This window comes from Crocodylus siamensis, chromosome 7 (assembly GCF_052110815.1).
Source record: "Crocodylus siamensis isolate JL-2025a chromosome 7, ASM5211081v1, whole genome shotgun sequence".
In the NCBI taxonomy this organism is placed as follows: domain Eukaryota; kingdom Metazoa; phylum Chordata; order Crocodylia; family Crocodylidae; genus Crocodylus; species Crocodylus siamensis.
In genome coordinates, this window is record NC_143401.1 from 31,615,664 (window position 1) to 31,621,663 (window position 6,000).

Consider the following 6,000-nt stretch of genomic DNA (forward strand, 5'->3'; position numbering starts at 1 on the left):
ACATAAGCAAGCTCAGACTTAGGATAAGCTTTAACATTTTCATTTTGGTAACAAGTTTTTGGTTTTGGATATCCACTGTTTTATATTGTACTATTATTAGGTTTCTATTGATTCTTACTGTTGTATATTGTACTATTATCATTTTTGTAGTGATTTTTACTGTTTCATATGGATATTGTAGGATTTAGGCCTGTGTTTGTAAGTGAACCAAAGTCATGTCAAGTTTCCATTTTGTATGTCAAGTCTCCATCTTGTGTCCTCTACTGGGGCATCCCCTGTGTTGCAACTGCATGAGTCATATACCCCTCCCATGTAAATTGGTTCCCAGATGAATGAGAGTGATTGGGAATGATTGAAATACAGTGGTAGCAGGCCTCTACTGAATGGCCTGTTATGACTGGGCCATCACCTCGCATTGATTCATCCAGGAACCACAGACCTCACCCAGGAACAGAGACAAGAATCCAGCATTTGAAAGACAAAAGACCCTGCAGAACCATCAACTCTACCATTGTACCCCACCGTTACAGACACCCAAAACTGCTCATCCCTGCATGGAGCACACATGCTCAGTAAGCCAGGGGCTGACCCTTGCCTGGGCATGCCTCCTGTCATTAGGGTCACACAAGGTCTGCCTCTATAAAAAGGGGCAGTGAAGACAGATCCAGGGGGATGCCTTCTCCATCTGGACCAGCACCATGACATACCACCTATCCACCCAGAAGCCCTGCTGGTGACCCCTCTCTGGACAACACCTACTGGACAAGGACCCCCTTTCCAGGCTGGATAGGTAGCTATCACTCCTCACCCCTCTTCAACCAAGGACTTGGACTCTGCTTCTCTTCCCTACCTGGACTCCAGCCCTTCCACTTCCACTGAGTCTCTTTCTCCTGCTGCCATTGTGAGAACGTGTGTGTGTGTGTGTGTGTGTGAGAGAGAGAGAGAGAGAGAACCAATAACTTCATAGGGCTGCGTAGTGTGTTGTCTGTGTAATAAAACTGTTATTTGGACCCCTAAGTTGGGTTTTGCTTTACTGTGGTTTGGCCCTGCTCCAATCTCTGCTCCTTGCCCCTCTAACTTCTGTCTCATTTCTCCCTCTCCTGTTTCTGGCTCACTGCCACCTCCAACACCTGAGCTCCTCTCTGCCTCCAAACCCCCTGTTTGTTTGCCACTGTCTTATCCCCACTGTCTTTTCCTTTTCCCCTGAGCAACTAGGTTTCTGCCTCAGTATCTTTCCTGGCTGTCTCTTCCTTGCCAACACTTATCTGCCTTCCCCCTCCCCCAATATCGGAGCTGTCTGCCTCAGTTTCCAGCCCCAGACTACCTTAAGTAAACCCAAGCCTCAGTTCCTCAGCCAGCTTCTCTGTAGTCCACTGGTTCTGGCAACTTTCACTCACTACACTTTAACTCTCTGTCTCTCACCTGAACCTCCCCCAGGTTTCCCAAGCACATACATGCACACTGTACCATCCAAGTTAGGAACTTACCTGTGTGTAGGTGGGTTGTATGTGTGTGAACTGGTGTGCGCGCGTGTGTGTGTATATGTGTGTGTGTGTATATATATGGCATTGTGTGCGTGATATATGAATTAGTAATCTCTGTCTAACTTTTGGGGTATATTGTGTATGTGCTTGAATTGGTGATGGTTATGCATGTGCCTAGGCAGGTTTGGATGTGTATGTGCCTGAGCTGGTACTGTCTGTGTGTGTGCACCTAATTTATTTGTGTGTTTGTATACGTGTAGTTGTCACTCCCTCCTGTCTAAACACAATACTGAGATCCTGAGAGTTGGCCTGACCCCACAGGGTGAGAGCGCTTACAATTTTAGACAGAACCCACTGTGGGGTTGTCCCGTACTTCTAAGCAAACACAGTTTTTTGTGCAATGAAAAGACATAAGGTACCAGATGCCAATGCGGGGTTCAACCCCTTTTCTTTCCGAAACTTCATGTCTCTCAAAAGGTCTGGGTTAACACGGTCAAGGCAAGTCTTAAGAAGCTCTGATGGGCTGGACCCTGTTGTAGGGCAAGGAATTACATGTTGAGCAAACAGAAATCTGGCCAGTCTGGTAGACCAGTCTTCTACAACAATCCTTTTCAGTGCATCTTTTGTAGTCTGCACCATTTGCTCAGCTTGCCCATTGGCCCATGGCCTGGGAGGTGCAAAGGTAACAGTTCAAATGAAGTTGTAGCTGGCAAAATGTTGGAACTCTGCCGAGGTGAATGCACTGCCATTATCAGAAACAATAGTGTTGGGCACCCCGTGGGTTGCAAACAGCTGACAGAGAGCTGTTATAGTGGCAGATGATGTAAGAGTTGAGACAGTAATCACTTCAAGCCATTTTGAGTGTGAGTCAACAACTATTAAGAAATTCAATATGGATCCATGACCAAGGTTCATTTCCCAAGGGAATACTAGTGCCTTTGGTGGATTATGAGGGTTTGCTTGACAAGTGCTGCACTCCCTTACAACACTTTCTATGTCATTGTCCATACCTGGCCACCATACATAACTTCTAGCCAGCGCTTCCATCCTCACAATGCCTGGGTGTGCTGCATGCAGTATTGTCAATATCATTTGGTGTCCTGCTTCTGGAATTATGAAATGGCTTCTCCACAAGAGACAACTATTGTGGGCAGACAGATCATGCTGACATGATGAAAATGGCCTGAATTCCTCAGCCAATTTCTCTGCAGGCCAGCTCCCCCACACCCAGTTGTGGACATGGGCAAGGATAGGGTGTTTTGCAGTCATAGAATCACAGAATCATAGGACTAGAGTCAGAAGGGACCTTATAGATCTTCAAGGCTGAACCCCTGCCAGGGAAGGAGAAAAAAAACTGGGCTCAAATGATCCCAGCTAGGTGGGCATCAAGCCTCCTCTTAAAGACCCCAGGGTAGGAGCCAGCACCACTTCCCTTGGAAGTTGGTTCCAGATCCTAGCCGCCCTGACCGTGAAGTAGTTCTTATGGATGTCTAATCTAAACCTACTCTCCAACAACTTGTGGCCATTATTCCTTGTTATGCCAGGGGGCACTAGGGGAAACAAGGTCTCAAACCCTTCTGGTCCCCCCTAGTGAGTTTATAGACTGTCACCAAGTCCCCCCTCAACCTTCTCTTGTGAAGGCTGAACAGGTTCAGGTCCCGCAGCCTCTCATTGTAGGGACTGCCCTGTAGTCCCAGGATCATTAGGGTGGCCCTCCTCTGGACCCTCTCAGTGTTGTCTACATCCCTCCTGAAGTGGGGCACACAGAACTGGACACAGTAGTCCAGCTGTGGCTTGACCAGTGTTGCATAGAGGGGGAGGATCACCTCCTTGGCCCTGCTAGAGATGCACCTGTGGATGCACAACAAGGTCCAGTTAGCCCTGCCAACCATGACCTCACATTGTCGGCCTATGTTCATCTTGGAGTCAATAATGACTCCAAGATCCCTTTCTACCTCCGTGCTCTCAAGGAGAGAGTTTTCCATCTTATAAGTGTGCTGCTGGTTACTACTGCCCAAGTGCAGCACCCTGCACTTGTCAGTGTTGAAGTGCATCCTGTTTTTGCTAGCCCACCCCTGTAACCTATCCAAGTTTTGCTGCAGTCTTTCCCTCCCTACTAGTGTGCTCACCTCACCCCAGATTTTGGTATCATCAGCGAATTTAAACAGGGTGCTTTTCACCCCATCGTCCAAATCACTGATAAAGAGATTGAACAGCGCAGGCCCAAGGACCGAGCCCTGGGGGACTCCGTTGCCCACTTCTCCCCAGGTTGAATATGACCCATCCACCACCACCCCCTGAGTGTGACCCTTCAGCCAATCTGCAATGCATCTGACTGTGTAGGCATCAATGCCACAGTCACCCAATTTCTTAATGAGGATGGGGTGGGAGACGGTGTCAAAGGCCTTGCTGAAGCCCAGAAAGACTGCATCCATGGCAACACCTGCATCCAAGGCTTTTGTGACCTGATCCTAAAAGGCAATCAGGTTGGTCTGACATGAAACTAATGAAACCGTGCTGGTTGCCCTTGAGCTGGTCATCCTTGCTATCTGATTAGCCTGAAGGTTCTGGTATGGATTCCAGCATGAGGACTTCCATTGGTGGAGGAGTAGTACAATCAGGTATTTGTAGTGGTAGGCAGCTCAATGCATCAGCATTTACAATCATTTCCCCAGGTTTGTACACAAGTGTATAGTCATATGCATTTAGCATGATGCTCCAGCATTGCATATGGAGAGACAAAATAGTTGGAGTTGGTTTCTCCATAGTAAAAATTCCAAGAAGGGGTTTGTGGTCCATTCAGATTTTGAATTTTCAGCCATAAATGTAATTGTGAAATGTTTTAACTCCTGCAATGATTGCCAATGCTTTTTTATCAATCTCTGTGTAGTTCCTGTCTGTTGAAGTCATTGTTCTTGAGTAAAAAGCAATGGGTGTGTCTGTGCCATCAGGCAATGTGTGACTGAGGACAATACCAACACCAAAAGGTGAGGCATCACACATAAATGGACAGTGGCTTCTTCTCATAATAGTGAACAAGGACAGAGTCTGATTTTAGCAACTTCTTGATGCCCTGGAAGGCTTTATTGTGCTGGCAAGTCCACTTCCACTGAGCTCCTTTATCCACTAAGCAGTGAAGGGGCTCTGCTATGTTGGCTTTGTCTTTCAAGAAGGTGTGATAAAAGTTGAGAAGTCCTAAGAATGCTTGAAGATCCTGTCTGCATTTTGGTATAGGGGCATCGTGTATTGCTTTTACCTTATCTTCAACTGAATGAATGCCAAAAGCATCAATTTGATATCCCAGAAAGTTTGATATCAAATCTCTGTAAAATTTCTCTAAATTTCTCGGTGACTTTCTCTTTAGATGGCCCCTGATCAACACATCATCAAAGTATGGAACAACCCAGGAAGTTCCTGCTAGCATATTCTCCATGAACCCCTGGAAAATTCCTGCTGCCACAGTGTCACAGGCCAGCTGGACACTGTGAGTGTGTCAATTTGATTGCAGGCTAAGTGGGTGCTGCAACTGTATCAGCCACTGGGTTGTTTGGTTCGGGATCGAGGAGGTGGAGTTGGGAGTGAAGCAGAGACAAGTTTCACTTATAACAGTAAAGATAAATTTTACCTATAGCAGCAGAATAGCAACAAAAATATGTTTAAACAACAAAATATGGCTTACACATATAACAGTTAATAAAAAGGTTAAGCTAATAAATAGACAATATAACAATAAAAGTTAAAAATTGGCAGTGATAATAAAAACAGACAGACAAATTGACAAAGAGTTCCCACTTGGTTGGCAACTTATCGATAGTCCCTCAGTGCCAGGTACACGTCAAGTTGATCCAGTAAAGTTAGGCATCCCCGATCTACACTGTTGGAGGGAACACCAGGGGAGGTCCCTCAGTCAGGATCTGGTCCTTGCTCACACTGGGAGTCTAGTGTCCGGCCTTGGAACAGCAATGACCATACTGTTCCATCCTTCCTACTGGTTACCTGACATGCGTGTTCCTTTATATCCTGTCCTATGCTAATCTGTTGGCTTTAGAGCCACTCACAATCTTACCCTACAGCTGTTACCCTATGGGGTTAAAAGGTGTTAGAAATTATTATAATAGGCCTAAACTTGGGTTTACCCAATAAGCAAATCACACCACATCACTTTGGGGTCTGAGATTAGCATTTTTTCCTGCCTAAGTTCAACCCACTTGGAATTTTTTGAAATGTGTTAATTATACCTTGTGATCAGGTTTGTCAATTTTACTGACCTTTAAGCAAAAACTATTAGCTCAGCTAAAGTTTGCAGTTCTGTTTTCTAATTCTGCTTCTTGAGGCCCATGTTAGTCTTATGATTGGTACAGACAGTTAATCTTAACATTATGGTTATTCTTCTGACAGACAGGATACGTCTGTGGGAAACAATCTTGCAAGCTTTGCCTTAGCTAATATTAACTATATGCCATTACTAGATGCTTTCAAGAAACAAATCTTTTTTTTGCTCGTTAACCCCTTTGGT